The following is a 16,510-nucleotide window of genomic DNA, read 5'->3' as shown; positions in this document are numbered from 1 at the left end:
CCTCTCTCCAGGTGTTAACTGAATTGCTGGAGCAGTGTAGTGAGTTAGCCAATGTCTGAATTGAGAGGTGGGGGTGTATATTCTGGTACAGCTGTGGCCAAGAGGAGTTACCAGCTCAGCTGGTCAATTTCCTGGGTCCTGCAAGTGGCAGGGAGACAAGATCCAGGCTGGCGCTTGGTTCCTGTCTCTGCTCCACTGGCTGGTCAGTTTCCTGGGCCCCACAAGCAGAGGAGAGGGGGAACCAAGTGGCAGCTTCATCTGGGGCTGCCACTGGGGGCTGGGCTGGGAGCCTGGCTTTAGGTGTCTCAGTCCCCCTGGCCGGAGATCCCACGGCTGGCTCTGACGGCTTCCAGCCATGGGGCTGTGGCTCTTTCTGCCCCTGGGTGAGGACCCCGGGGTTGGCTCTGCCAGCCTCCAGCCACAGGGTTGCAGGTCTCCCCGTTCCTGCACAGCACTGAGAACCCCCTCAAACCCCTCTCGTATAAATGCGAGAGATGTGCATTCAAAGTGTATGTATCTCAAGGGATTACCGTACTTTGAGCAATCTCTTCCCCCCTCCCCCTCGGACAAGTGACATGACTTTTATAATGAGGGTAAAACTGTGTGGTGGAAATGTTATGAGTTTGAGTAACATTTTAAAACTAAACGTTTTGCATTTGTTGAATAAGGTTATGACAGACTAGAAATCAAGGATCAGAGAGGTAGCTGTGTTAGTCTGTATCTTCAAAAACAACAAGAAGTCCTGTGGCACATTATAGACTGTAAATAAGGTGCCACAGGACTACTACTTGTTCTAGAAATCAAGGATTATCCATCGTGGTGCTATAATGGAAAGGGGGTTAATGCAACGTGTTCTGGTTCAATGCTACTTGTTGCTTATGATGTCTGTAGATGCCAACATCGATACCATACCATGTGCCTTACACTGCATTGTCTCCTCACAGATCAGTTAAAGGGAGTATAACTTGAAAGGTTTGTGCAGTAGAATCCTTGCATGAACCTTGATATATACTGACATGCCCTAAGGGAGTATGGATTTATGCAGATGCCTTTTCTGTGTCTGTTCATGCAAATTTATGTATTGGAAATAGGTGCACGTTGAGGTGCTCTCCAAATACTTTACTGAGAACAGTTTACCTGAATGAACTGAGCTTAGTTCTTCCAATTAATAACACTAAATGTAGATTTGTAACAAAAAGAGCTTGCCTCATGTTAGACTTGCCGTGTGGAAAGGCCCCATACTGACATTTTTTTCCTTTAGAAATATTCTATATCCCTTAAACATATCAATATTTTAAAAAGGGATATTTTCAGTGGGGGAGGGGGAAGAAGCCTTCCTGTGTTACCAATGGTTTACCGTTTCCCAGTGAATAACTTTTCTGCCATTGACTGCAGTGGAGTCATAATCAGGCTTTTCTGTTCAATAATCTCCCACCGCATGTGTATCATTGATAAGAAAAAGTCTGTTTCTGTGGCACTCATTCCATAGTACTAGTCTAAGTTTTATATTTAGTGCTTGTTTCTGACAGACTGATTTCAAAGTAAAGTTGCTGCTGCTACTGCATACTATTTGTTTATAAACAAGCAGTGCAAATGAATGCCAACTTCTTGTAATGAAGTGGCGTGCATCTTCGTTCTTGAGGTAAAGGAAGCAAGGCAAAACTTACTCTAATATTTTACTTTTTAGCCGATAACCAGATGTAAACTTTGTTCTAATTTGGCAAAATTTTAAATATAGACAACTGCTTTAACAAAATTTAATGCAAGCCAGGATGAAGGGGTACTTGGGGGGGCAAGTAACTTGCTCTGTGCAACTTGATTTCATTTTGAGTAGTTGAAAGTATGCAGATTTCTTTTTATAAATGAAATATGAATTCAAGAAATGAGCCCATTACATGGATCTTTTTGGCATTAATCATTGTTAGGAAAATAATAGAAGTAGTGTTTCAAGACTGCAGAGATGTGTACATACAACTTGTCAAACTCAGGCCCCTGATGGAATAGACAGTGGGCACCTTACATGCAGTCTGCCTGATATTTGGGCAGTGCTCTGCCTCCATTGCTGGCATGTTCAGCCTTTTTTTTTTTTTTAATCCAAGTAGGCAGTACACCAGTGGAAATAAACCTACATATAATATACATTTTTAAGAAATTACCATAGGGATAATTACTTCAGCCAGGGCAGTTTGGCATTTTAGAACTCACCACTCTAAATTAAATTTAGAGTAAGACATAAACATGAAATGTGTAGACCAGTCAAAACAGTTAAAGTAGCATATTTTGAAAACTGCAGAAAATAAATGTGCATTGCAGGACGTACCAAGCAGTAAAAAGAAAACGTGTTGTGAGGTGGAAACCTTGCTCTTTAAAGAAGGCATTTGGTCACTCGCCTGATATTCACAGTAGAACAGGGGTGCCAAGAGTGGCACGTGAGCTAGCTTTCATTGGCACCCCAGGAGGGAGCTCAGCTCTATTATCCCTTCTCCCCTGTGCAGCTGGCAGCTTGCTCAAAGCCCTGCTATCTGTGGGTTAACAAAAAACAGCTAATGCTACTTGCTGGCACTTACATAGTAAAGCTCTGCATCTTTATTTGTTAATGAAGCTGTTGTAAGTAGGAATGTTAGTGGCTTTAAAAAGTATCACTGGCACTGAGACCATACATATACAGGTCAGAAGGTCAAATTTTGGCACTCTGCCTCAGAAGGGTTGCTGACCCCTGGAGTTGAACAAAACAGGTTCAACCTTAATCCTCCTGAGTTTAGAGCCTCTTGTGTCCTCCTACACTGCAGGGAAGGGATGAATGAGCAGGAGGACACCCTGACACAAACGCCTACTCCCTGTTTTGTATAGCTAGTAGGAAGGTCCCAGGAGCACTGCACTGCAACAGGTCAGAGGAGAGGGGGTGTGGGGAGAAAGGTAACAACTGCCATCTCTCCTACTCAGCTTGGAGGAATGTGAATCTCTCCTTTGTGGCAGGGCCTCCGAGCAATTTCCTTCTTTCCTGCAAGGCAGGTGTAGTCAAATAAGAGTAATCAAAGCTTGTGGTAGCGGTTATTGGGTTAGAATTGCAGGAAGAAAATATTTTTGCCAGTATTGCTGTTCAAATTTTTCAAGAAACTATTTTCCTTTTAAAGTTAATCCTGCAATATGAATACTATAACACACAAGCTCAATGGGCTTATCAACAAGGTAACACAGGAAGGCACTAGTGTAACTCTGTAAATAAACGTTCTGCACGTTGCAGTGGAAATGAGTGGTGTAATGCAGTATAATAAGGGTTTCAGAAATTTTAGACAGCGATTTCCATGAGCTTGAACTCTGCCAGCATTTGCTTTTTCCTGCCAATTAAGCACTGTCTGCTAGTTCCTGTCAATGAGAGAGAGGTGGAATTGTTAACAATGGGACTGTACATCTAATCCAGCCTTTTCATTCTGACCTGGGATGGACCAGGTGTTCTGCCTACCTAAGTAAAGACCAGCACTTCATCCCTACCACTGATCCAAAAAGACAGGCACGCCCCCCCCACCCCCATTTTGCTTTGTGAATTGGAATGTTTCCTGAGCACTTCCATGCTATAGGACTGCTTGTTTATAAGTGGAAATACAAGTTAAGCTTTTAAGACTAAAATAGTTCTATATTTCATGTTCAGCAACTAGATACACTTCTGGATTTCTGCTCAAATGTATCTCAAATTTATGCTGGTCTTGTCAGAGAATGGAAAAATATTGCAAAATGCCAGCATTGACTTAGCATAACACGTATCACTCAGGCTACGTCTATACTTTCCAGAATGTCGATGGCTGCTATGCAAGTTTAGGTACCCCAACTGCATACTTAAAACCTATTCTGCCACTGTTGGCATTGGTCCCTGTCCTCACTGCAGAACGTCAACAGGTGTGCTCCTCCTGCTAACATTCCTTAGTCGTGGGGGCTCGCAAGGCATTCTGGGATCAACATTGACTCCAGAACGTGCCATTTTGTGTGCATGCAAAGCAGCACCTTGGAAGATTGAACATAGTGTTCAATCTTCTGTGGCTAATATAGACCTAGCCTTATTTATATGCCTTAGAGGCTGTGTCTACACTAGCTCCCTACTTTGATGGGAGCATGGTAAGTAGGGTGTCATGAGATTATTAATGAAGAGCTGTGGTGCATATGCAGCACTTCATTAAGCTAATTCTCCCCCGCGGCAACTTCGAAGTACCAGCTTGCATGTAGCCGCAGCTAACCCACTGGTATTTGGAAGTGCCTGGGCAACTTTGAAGTCCCTTTACTCCTCAAAATTTTGCCCAGGCACTTCAAAATACCGGTGGGTTAGCTGTAGGTGAATCCAAGCTGGCACTTCGAAGCTGCTGCGAGGGAGAATTAATGAAGTGCTGCATATGCACCACAGCTCTTCATTAATAATCTCATGACACCCTACTTACCATGGTCCCTTTGAATTAGGGAGCTAGTGTAGACAGAGCCAGAGAGTGCTATCTAAAACTCTGATATGAAATAGTATTTTGACACAGTTCTCAATCTTGTGGATACTCGTCTGATAGCTTGTTTATATTCCCTTTAAAGCAGATATTTATTTCTCTCCCCGCCCCGCCACCCCATTTTCCAACCAAAAATATAAAGGTAGGGAAAATTATAGGGTTTTGTTCTAGTTTTAGTTATCCCTGGGCCTTCTAATATAAAATCAAACTCTAAATCATAATGCAGTAAAAGTTTGATTATCTGGCACCCAGATAACCAGTGCGTCCTTTTAACCAGCACTCAGGTCATCTGGTTGGGTGGTGTCAGAGGGGCTGATGAAGTGTGCCAGATATCGGAGTGGCCCCACTTGATTATCCAGCATCTCCAGCCCTCCAGGGGAGCCAGATAATAGATATTTTGCTAGGGTATCAAAACAAAAAGCAGTCAAGTAGCACTTTAAAGACTAGCAAACTAATTTTAGGTGAGCTTTTGTAGGACAGACCCAGTTCTTCAGACCATAGCCCTACCAGAACAGACTCAATATTTAAGGCACAAAGCACCAAAAACAGTGATCAAAGTGGACAAATCCGGGGTTAAAAAAAGGCAAGGTGATCAAATCAGAGAGTAGAGGGCCAGAAGGGGGGAGCCAGGAATTAGATTAAGCCAAGTATGCGAACAAGCCCCTATAGTGACCCAGAAAATTCCAATCTCTGTTCAAACCCCGTGTTAATGTGTCGAATTTGAATATAAAAGACAGTTCAGCAGCCTCTCTTTGAAGAGTGTTGTGTAAACTTCTCTTCAGTAACACGCAAACTCTTAAGTCATTAACAGAATGGCGTGCTCCATTAAAGTGCCAGCTAACAGGTTTGTGGATTAGGAGTGTTTTGATGTCCGTTTTGTGCCCATTAACTCTTTGTCTAAGAGTTTGAAGTCTATCCAATACACAAAGCATCTGGGTGGTGTTGGCACATTATGGCATATAGGACGTTAGTTGAGGAACATGAGAATGTGACTGTGATTCTGTGAATAACCTGGTTAGGTCCAGTGATGGTATCTCCAGAAAAGATATGTGGACAAAGCTGGCAGCGGGCTGTGTTGCAAGGAAAAGTCCCAGGACTGGTGTTCCTGCAGTATAGACTGTGGCTGTTTAGTGAGAATCCTCATAAGGTTGGGAGGTTGTCTGTAGGAGAGAACAGGCCTGTTACCTAGGGCCTTCTGGACTGTGGCATCCTGATTAAGGATAGGTTGTAGGTCTTTAATACCTTGTTGCAGTGGTTTGCATTGGGGGCTGTTGGTGATGACCAGTGGTGTTCTGTTCTTGGCTTTTTGAGGCCTATCTTGGAGTAGCTGGTCTCTGGGTATTTGTCTGGCCCTGTTGATTTTTTTTTTAAATTTCTCCTGCTGGCTAATTCAGGTTTATGAATATTTGGTAAAGATCTTGTAGCAAGCAGCAAGGCTACCTGAGTCTTGGTTGGCAAGTGGTATATCAGTTCCTCTGCCCTCCTCTCCTCCCCATGAGGGGGGTCATGCCAACCATGCAGGACCCTGTTTGCACCAGAAGGCAGCCCAAATGCTGCTTCCCAGCCCAAACAAGCTGGCTGGGAACCTGTCCCCACCCCCGCTGTGGCAAGTGGGAAGAGGGGAAGGTGGAAGCGTTTTGGAGCTGGGATGTGGTTTAAATGCCCTTTGGAGCCAGGGTGGGGCTGGTGGGGAGAGGACACTGCTTTCAGTGGTTGCTTATTTACTCAACATCCCTAGCATAGAGTTGAGCAGATCTTGAAAATGTCTGTGGTTGCTGTGTAAGACTGTGTATTCTGTGGTGGATTTGAAATATTAATGCACTTGATCCTTGTTAAGCTTGTTGTTTGCACTACTATGCTGCAAACCTCTCTAGTAAATGTGATGTTGATAAGCAATCAGTTGAGTTGAAAAAAGTGGATGTGCCAAGGAATTTTCTCATTGAAGTGTGCCATGTCGTGGAAAAGGTTGAGAACCACCAGTTTATAGTGCAGCTGTTTTTGTTAATTGGCATTTGGGTAGGCAGGATAGTTTCCATTTCCCACATAAATCTGATCTCTGTGAAAATTAGGACATAAGAATTTTAACTGCCCACTTCCAGGGGTCTGGTCTAACTTGTGTTGAAGAGGAATTCATAGTGTTGGATGTCTTAATGCTGACTACAGCAGTGTAATGAAAGTGACTTGACACCAACATATTTTAAAAAAAAAAAAAAAAAACTACCCTAGAATGTTTATTGGTAATCACTCTGAGGAAAGGTCGGCAGTATATTTAATCCTAAAACACCACAAACTCATTATTTTGGCTCTTCTGTGCATAGACCCTCAACCCCCTTGTCAACAAACACTTGGGATGTGAATTAGCAGACTATTCTTGTAACTGAGCTATTTTTAAAATAGACATGTTCTTTGGCTGGCTTATGTTCAGGAGCTACATTCAAACAAGGTGAAAGTGATCCCATTTAAGTGAGGCTTCTGTCTCTGAATTGAAATGCCTGGTGGGTGAGGTTCAAGTCTGATATCAAACTACTAAATTATACAGAGAAATCTGATCCTGATATTCAGTGCCTTCCTGCCCAGCCACAGGATTACTCCATTTGAGTGCCGTATGGTAGCGATTCCAAAATGCCTCAAATGACGGGTTTATTTAAGACTCCCTTTTTGTTAATTCCTAGTCTTAATTTGGACAATAAACACATGCTATTCAGTTGCACTTAATCTGTAGTCTTTTTGGAATTCTCATCAGTTTTACTTTGAGTCAATCACTGCAATATGCAAGCTCTGTATGAGGAATATAAAATAAAAGCATTCCTAATCTCAGTCAAGGCTTTCTTGTACTATGTGTTATATGTGAAGAATTAATGCAGAACCTACTCAGGAAAGAACACAGTTCAGCTTCATGGCAAGATACAGAAGGTGGATGAAACAAATAAGGGAGGAGGTGATAAGAGGTGGAAGGACAAGATAACAGGAAGAGGACTGCACTTTGCACTGAAGGAATGGCTTCAACATTTGATCTTCATCGAGACAAACGCATGATGCTTAAAGTGTATATTAACAAAGGCACCTTCTAACTTGCTGTGCCATGATATGAGATACATGCTTACTTTGAGGAATAACATCATGCATACATCCAGAAGACTCTTGGAAAGTTGTGACATACCAGCTCATTCCTGTGAGGATGCAGAAGAGGCTCATACTGTCAGGGTCACCACTAGGTGCTAATTTTTAAGTTGAGGCATACTCTGAGAGCTGCAAGCTTGGGAAGAGTACACGTCATGATGGGTTGGTTAAACTACAGGTTGGACCTCCTTGATCCAGCATCTTCGGGACCAGTCTGGTCCTGAACGAGAGAAATTGCCAGACTCGAGTGGTCTCCTGCTGCTGGCACCTCAGCAGTTCTGGCCCCTTCTGTGCCACCCTGGCTCCTAGCCCAGCCATGGCAGCCTAGCTTCTAGCCCTGCTGTGGGCTGCCCTAGTCTTCCTGCAGCTGCTACAACCCTGGTTTGCAGGACTGGGAGGTGGGCCACCGCTCCCTGGCTGTGGCCCTGGCAGAGGCTGCCTGCCCAATGCTGGACTGCTGCTCCTCAGCTCCAGCTGCAGCCAGTGACTCCCCTGCTGCTGCTGCTAGGCTGCTGCTCCCAGCCGTGGCTCCCTGGCCACTGCTCTGGCTGCCAGGCTCTCTGGTCCAGCCACATCCATGGTCCTACTAGACCTTGGATGTTGCTGGACCAGGGATTACTGAGTTTCAAAGGTACATCCAATAGTATGTTGAGGATACTCTGGGCTGGTCTTGGCAGAAGCACCCACCACTTGCTAGTATGTCCCACAGAGCGCATCAGGGTATGAGCAGATTATATATATATATATATAAATTCTTTGGTTCCTGCTGCAGATCAGTTTGGCTCCCTTTCAGCTTTCCCTGCTTTTTGACTTGGGGCAAGCAGCACAATGTGAAGACACACAATTGACATTATTGTGGACTGAGTGCTATCTAAACCAGAGAACTCTCCCTGATAGTAATGCCTGTAAGACCTGCAGCCTCTGTAAGCACTTGGGCTGTGTATCCTATGCTTGAAAAGCATTGGTCAAAGCACTCTTCCCTTTCATCACTTCCTTCACCTGGTGATGTCTTGGAGTTTTAAGTCTGTGTGTTGGATTGGGTTTGCTTAGCTCACTGCTGCCTAGAGTTTATTCCTGTTGCATTCCAATCAAGCCCAGAAAAATGGGAGCCTGAGCTTTTGTACGAGTTCTCTTAGTCTTTAAAAGACCTATTTGCACTAAAAGTTAATGTACAATGTTTGTTCACTACTTGTTCAGGGTCCGTTAATATTCAGAGAACCTGGTTAAAGATTCTGGCTTGTGAGTTCTCCTCCTCCGAGTATGCTAACAGTGACTAACTCTCTAGGTACGTATCTTGGCATTTCTCTTGTATCTATATGTACTTTGTGTGACAGCTTTTCTATTGCAATATATAGCTTACTGTACTATAGTTTTCTAGAAGGAAAGATCACATTATCAGAAAAGTCTAGCTGCTGGCACCTTGAGGCCTCTTGATCCTGAAAGGTTTATTAATCACTACTGTTACTGGGTTGGACTAACTGAGGAGATGACATGATGTGCTTGGGGGAAGTAGGTGAACGTGAGGTCCTTATGTGTAAACGAAGATCTTAAATTCTTGACAATGAGCTTAGGCTTTCCAGTTATTCCATCTCAGGAGTGAAATGAGACAAACTTCTAGAAGATAAAGGTGGTCATGCGACCATTCTGGGCAATTCATACACTTCTCTTGATAAACTGAAGGAATTTCTTTAAAGTGCTGAAGTAATATTTAAGTTCTTTGTAGCCTATATATATGTATAAAATCTGTGCTAGAGCTCTTTACCGTATGGTTAAGAAGCTAAAGCAGGTGTAAGCCTCAAACTCCGCTTTATGAAAGCTCCATGCTCTTACCTTTTCTTGACTCCTTTTTAATGAGGCAAAGACACGCTTACTGCTTATAGTACTTGCCTTTAATACTTCAGAAGACTTAGTTTGACCCGAGGAAGGATGTTGACGGTCGGGTGCAGGAGGAGTTACTCATTTATGCAGTTAAAGGGAAGTTTTAAGTGAAGAATAATTTTGAATCCAAACACTTGGTATTCTTAGGTTTTTCTGGTCCACTGAAGCAATTTGGCAGAATGGCGTAACCGGCTCTGTGGGGGTTTTTTTGTTTGAAAAGAGATGGAATCAAACTTTCCACAGCTGGGCTGATGAACATTTTCTGTCCTACGTGAGCTAACAAAACCTCATTTTTGTGTTTGTTGCCTGTCTTTCATACTACTAATCTATCTGCTAAAGGGAGTTGAATTAGAATTTAACTGCTCTAGACTGTGCTGCAGATTCCACTCAGCTTGCAAGGGTGGCTGTACAAGTCTTGTAATTTCGTGGCAATCTAGTACAGAGACTTGGAGAGCTCCCCTACTTACCTGAGCCCCCAAAATGGTGTATTGTGTTCCATATAGTCTGTTGCAGCAATAACCACTTCCAAAACTGTGCTGAGAACAACAATGTTGGTGTGCAAAAATGTGTTGGCACAAGCTGATACAAAACCATTAATTTTCCATTTTTGGTACTAGTGAAGGATTTTTTTTTTTCTTTTTACAGGCTGAAAAACCAGCTTTTTAGAGGATAAATCAAATAACAAAAGTTCTTCAGCAGTCAGAAATGGGAAAACATACACCATCACTAGAGAGATTTACCAGCATTCAGAAAACAAAAGTTGCCAACTCAAACAACACATTTCTGCACTCTCCTGTACTTAGTCTGACTCCTCAGCCTGTAATTTGTGTGTAAACAGTAGCTTGCAGTGTCATCCTTTAACTATTTAAAATGTCTGTCTAAACTTAAATGTCTTTTCCTTTTAAGATTTACATTTAAATCCTGGAAATTCCAAAGGCTGAGAAACTAATATCTAAAGTATTTTTTCCACTCCACCATTATTAACTTTCCAGTTTGCCTTACATTCTAGCTGATCAAGTTCTTAAGTAATCACTGAGGAATGGGGAAAGCTATTTTAATCTAAAGCCCTGCCACTCTTTTATTGGAAATTGATAGGCAAACCTCTTCTATTGGACATTGATAGGCTCACTTTGTTATATTGAACTCCTTGTCTTGTTACTGTAAATAAGCTATGGAACTTGAACACAGACATTCGTCTGTAACATTACAAGTATGTACTCATAAAGTCATGAGATGCTTGGCAAAAACCTATGCTACCATGAACTGTTGGCAGAGTGTGCAAGCAACATTCTTTAGTTTGAAAAAGTCACTAAGCTGAGCCCTATTATTTCTGCATGACTGAGCTGATATTTGAAAACAGAAAACTATGCAGTCTGACATTTGGATTTTTCCTATCCTAATAGCAGCATGTGCGCTACTAAGCGAAGTGTTTAGAAAATATCCAAATCTGATGACCACTTCTCAAACCACGAGGTTTTGAGAAACTCGAGTATTAGCTTGTGGGTTTTTGTCCCTTTCACGTAGGAGGAAATAGGATGTGTTTGGGAAGGTGCACAAGCAGTTTTAGAAGTTCTAAAACACTCTTAAAGCTGGGTGGTTTTTTGCTCCATATGTGAACTGAGGTATACATCTCTTGCTGTTAGTCTAGTTGTATTTAGCAGAGAATATGCTTCCATTTCTTAAATTATGTGCTTGAATGAAGCACAGTAAAATTTCATGATCTGATGACCCCATATTGGTCACTGACATCTTCTGAAGAAAGTAAACACAAACTTGTATGTATGAATGTAACTTAATGCTGTTGTGAATTTAAGACCCTGGAAAACATGAAATTAAACCACTGAAGCTAAGTATTAGTGGCTTTTGTTAAGAAACATGAGCCACATTAGGAAAACTAAGGAGATTGCAACTAGTTTGCTGTATGTTGGCTAATGCATTATATCCTCTTGGAGCTGGATGCTGATGTGAGAGCAAAAGCTAGTGTGATTTGCTTGCCTTCTGAAGGCATCGGGGAGAACTATTGAACTCTGCTTTTAAAGTGGCAGGAGGGAGCACATGATCTGCTGAAGACTGGCCAATTTTGCTTTCTTCATTCTCCAGAAAGTTGAAAGAGATCTTTAAAAGCCACTTTAATAGTCCTTATTAGTGCATTAAGTGTGATTGCTGATGAATTTTTAATCAGAATACCAAACCTATCCAAATTGGTAAGAATGCGTTTTTTCTTAATACAATATTAATAGTGCTTGTAATGCAGTAGTGCCTCGGAGTCTCTCCTGGATCAAGACCCTGTTGTATTAGGCAATGTACAAGCATTTTAAAAAAAGCCTTTCCCTAGTGAAACCACCACTTCACGTTTGCTGTGAAGGAGTTTGAATGTATATTACTGCCACTGAAGATGCAACAGAATCACACTTAATGCGCAAAACACTACTCGATCTCTGCTGCTGTGTCTGGGGAGAAGTGGGTACAAGAGCCCCAGCTTGGTGTGTGTGTGTGTGGTGGGGGTGAGGTCACAGCGGTGGGCCAATTGCCAGAAACTAGGAGTGAAGGACCAGAGGGAATCTGAGTGAGTTACTGCTGTGCATTCTTTAAGCTACATCTTCAACAGCCCAGAAAACTGAGATGGTACAAGAGCAATGGTCCACTTGGAAAGCAATGGATAGCTGGAAATCTAACACATCAGCCTGCCTATAAACTACTGGTTAGTTCTGAGGTGCAGCTCAATGCAGGGCTTTTAACTTATTTGTTTTGGCACGTGTCTGAGACTGCTTCTCCTGGTGCCATCCTGTAGACAGTGAAGGTAGTTGAATTCACCTTAATGTAGCTGCCAAGTTTTGTTGCATGTGTAATGCTGTTAGCCTGGTAACTCAGGCAATTAGCCAGTATTTGAGGTAGAAACATAACAGGTCAGAATCGTGCGCTAGAAGACGGGACACCGGTCTGTGAGACAGTGGCCAATGCCAGGTGCTTAGGGGATGGATCACTCAGTGATTCCCTCTGGTCTTTTGCTTCCAGCTTCTGGCCATCAGAGGCTAGAGACCCCCAGAACATGGGGCTGTACCTCAAGTCTATCAATGGCTATTAGCCAAGATGGTCAGTCCTCCAAAGTCTTATAGGTTTTTCCATAGGAAAATAAAATATTATAGTCAGGTACAGTAAACTCTTGCATAGCCAGCAGCCCCGGGACCCGCAGGTTGCCAGATAGACATGTATACCTAGAAATGCCTAACAATAAAGAAACAAGCTGGGATACAGTACGGTGTCAACATTCACAACAGTTCTGTGCTGAGAACCCTTGTGAATGTTGAATTTTGCAAATAGGGCTCCTGCCTGGAGCCGGGCTGCTAGTGGAAGTGGCGACTGCCAGCCCTTGCGAGTAATTGAATTCGCGAACATTAAGTTTGTGAATCTTGAGACCCTACTGTGTTAAGAAGTACATGTATGCAGAGTATTTTGTTTACCAACAATAGTATTGTACACAGTAAACTTATACTGTATTTGCTGTATTTATTTTCACTATAGTGTACTTACAGGAAAGTAACTAAAATTTACTTATGGTTAAAATGCCAGTTATTTAAGAGTTCTGGATGACAAAGCCAGTTAAGACAGTTTACGGTATTTCTTTTATGCATCTGTGTTCTTTCTTTAGGAAAGCGTATTCATCAAGTTCAATTTCCCAGAACATAGTCAAACAGGAGGTAGTTTGCCCAAAGTCAAGGATTCCCTTCCCCTTTCCCTACCTGGGCAAGTATTCCTAGCTTCTGTGCTACAAGTGCTCCACCTGGCTGTCCTGGTCCTTATGCTGCGCTTCTGGCTGCATCTGCACACATGTACTGTACCATCACATCTCCCCCGTACTTCAACAAAGCCAAGTGTATATCTGCTGGCCTTACATGTGGCTGGTGTGTGGTGAGTGGCTCCTATTATTTCATCTACCTGAAAAAGAGCTTAACTGCCTCTTATCTTTAGCCTGAATGAAGGACAGACTTCACTCTCACCAGCTTCAATGAGGTTTGACCCAATCCCCAGCCTAATGCTAGTCCAACTATTCAGTGGGAGAATTTGCAAATAATTCCACTTACAGTCAACACACCTGTCCTAACCAATAGTGAGGCTAGGGGTATAGAGTGGGGAGTAGAACTTGGAGCAGAACATAATAGCAGCCTTGCTTGGGTTCAGTGCTGAAGAGTTCTGGACAGGGGAGGTAACTGGATGGGTGACTTTGGTGACTATGGGCTCTAATGAAGAATCATTGGGCTGGAAGGGACCTCAGGAGGTCATCTAGTACAGCCCCCTGCTTCGAGCACGATCAACACCACCTAAGTCATTCCAGCCAGAACCTTGTCAAGCCGGGACTTAAAAACCTCTAGGGATGGAGAATCACCACCTCTCTAGGCAATGCATTCCAATGCTTCACCACCCTGTTGGTGAAGTAGTTTTTCTAATATCCAACCTACACCTCTCCCTCTGCAACTTCAGGCCATTGCTCATTCTGCCATCTGTCACAGAGAACAGTTTCTCTCCATCCTCTTTAGAGCTCCCCTTCAGGAAGTTGAAGTCTGCTGTTAAATCACCCCCATCCCCAGTCTTCTCTTCTGCAAACTAAATTGGCACAAATCCCTCAGCCTATCCTCACAGGTCACGTGCTCCAGCCCCTTCATCACTTTTGTTGCCCTCTGCTGAACATGCTTCAGCACATCCACATGCTTTATATACAGGGGAGCCCAAAACTGGACACAGTATTGCAGATGTGGCCTCGCCAGTGCCAAGTAAAGGGGAATAGCTGCTTCTCTAGATCTGCTCACAATGCTCTCCAAATGTGCCCTAATACACTGTTAGCCTTTTTGACTACAAGGGCATGCTGTTTACTCATGTCCAGCATTTCATCCACCATAACTCCTAGATCCCTTTCTGCTGTACTGCTGCTAAGCTAGTCTGTCCCCAGCCTATAACTATGCTTGGGATTCTTCCATCCCAAGTACAGGACCCTACACTTCTCCTTGTTGAACAGCATCAGATTTTTTTTTTTTTTGGCTCAATCCTTCTGTTTATCCAGGTCGCTCTGGATCCTCTCTCTACCCTCCAACATATCTGCCTCTCTCCCAGCTTAATGATGTCTGCAGACTTGCCAAGGGTGCAATCCCATCCCTCATCCAGGTCATTTAATAAAGATGTTGAACAACACCATCCCCAGAACCAAGTCTTGGGGCACTCTGCTTGAAACCAACCGCCATCCAGATATTGAGAAAAGGCAGTTGTGAATGTTTGGAAGTGGGAATGAGGGTGCTAGTTTGGAACATGTTACAACTGGTGGCAGGAAGAAGAACTTGGTACCAGGTGAGGTTGTTCACCTATGCTGCTGCCCATAGCTTTATCCTCAGTTGTTGCCTTCCTTTGGCTGCCCCTGCTTGGGTCTGATCCAGCTGGGGGAGAGAGTGCCTTAGCAGTCTCCTAGCATCCAATAGGTGCAAGTACAGATAAATGCCTTTAGCCTTGCTTCTCCTTAATTGGCTGTGGATCGTTGCAGCTGAGAAGAGAATGTGCCTGACTGCACTGCTAAGCCCTCATGTATGTAATGGGTATGTGGCAATCCTGCCTTAATACAAGAGGGGAATAATCACTGAACATTGCTCAAAGAAGACACTAATCTAGAATCCACTTCCCTGTACAATCCAAATTATCTGAGGTAACTTTCCTCTTGCGCATGTTGCAAGGTCAGTCTGTCCAGTCAGGATATTGGAGATGCAGTGGATTGATGTCTGGGAGCTGCTGGTCTGTCTGTTTGCTGATGTTAGAGGTCATTGAGGACACCTTTCTGCATATTTTTGTTGGGAATCTGAAATGATACTTTTATAGGCTAATCTGACAGAAGATTTAATGGATGCTAACAAGTCAAATGTAAGGTACCCTCCATTTTTTAAATTATTTAATATCCAAGGCAAGTTCATGGAAATATTTAAAAAAAAAAAGAAAAGGAAATTTTTCCTGACCTATTAGACCAAGAATCTGCAAGTTTGTGGTGTTACACGTAAGCCTCAAAGTTCAAACATCAGTACTGTGTGCTTCTTGTCATGGGCAAAGTCCAGCTAAAAATGTGAAAGGCTAGTCAACTTGTATAATGACTGTTCTTCAAAAATTCACATAGGCACTACAAGTGAAGCATACACTTGAAGTGAATCTATTGAATTTGTTAGTTTTAAAAAAATCTTCATGTATATTAATACATGCCTCTTGTCCTGCTGTGTGATGGTCTTGGTGTTCAAGATATTACCTCAGTTACAGTAGGCACTGTGAACTCTAACTTCAGAGCATGTGCCTCCTTCATTTAGTTGAATAACAAGGATGGAAAGGCTTCACCTATGTTATGTTTTAGTAAATCTTAATAAAATACTTGTTCTTGTTGATGCATACATTGTATGTGGTAAAATTTTTGCATGTGGAAAAGCATGTGTAAAAACACTTATTTACCTTTGTATCTAAATGACAGTCACTCAGTGGCAGACAGTGTTTCTTCTAATTGTGTGTGTGTTTTTAAAAAAACAAAAACAAAAAACAAACAGCCTTGTGCTGGATAAATTTTATGTGCACCAACATGGTGCACAGATGCACATGCCAGTAGAAATATAGGTTGCTGGCTGTGGGCTCTCTGCTAATCACTTGGGTGGCATTTGAAAATCTCTCCTGGGTTGGCTGCCCAAGCACTTGGGTTACTGGGAATACTGATGCCAGGATATGTTTGGTTAATCTACACTGACTAGTGGATCTGCTGTTTATGATAGAGAATTAAAGTTGCGGTGATTTATAGTTCTTAAAGATTTAGAATATCCTGTAACGTTTTGTCTAAAAACTACTTTAACAAATCCAACTGTCTATTATAAGTCTGCTGACCCCATGTAGCAGTGGTAAACCTACAGATAAAGCTCAGTACTGAGGCTTGTTCTGGTTTAATTTTGGCTTATAAATCAGAGTTCACATCAGGCCTTATTTACAGGCCTGTACAACATAACAGCATCCAAATAGGTGCTATACCT

The 16,510-nt window shown here is 42.7% G+C and overlaps 1 protein-coding gene across 4 annotated transcripts in view; it reads left to right on the top strand.

Moving 5' to 3' along the window:
- The window catches only part of MTUS1 (microtubule associated scaffold protein 1), a 162,543-nt gene that overhangs the window by 11,485 nt on the left and 134,548 nt on the right, over positions 1-16,510 (top strand). The window contains exon 1 of one of the 4 annotated variants that reach the window (XM_074992860.1): positions 14,704-14,816. The exons of 1 other annotated variant lie outside the window; for it this stretch is intronic. The gene's annotated coding sequence lies outside the window, so the exon portion shown is untranslated. Of the gene's footprint in view, positions 1-14,703; positions 14,817-14,932; positions 15,378-16,510 lie in introns of those variants that run through there. 2 more of the 4 variants (XM_074992861.1, XM_074992858.1) reach the window with 2 other exon arrangements.

This window comes from Carettochelys insculpta, chromosome 4 (genome assembly GCF_033958435.1).
Source record: "Carettochelys insculpta isolate YL-2023 chromosome 4, ASM3395843v1, whole genome shotgun sequence".
In the NCBI taxonomy this organism is placed as follows: domain Eukaryota; kingdom Metazoa; phylum Chordata; order Testudines; family Carettochelyidae; genus Carettochelys; species Carettochelys insculpta.
Note: the sequence above shows the minus strand (reverse complement) of the source record. Positions and strands in the feature narration are given on the sequence as shown.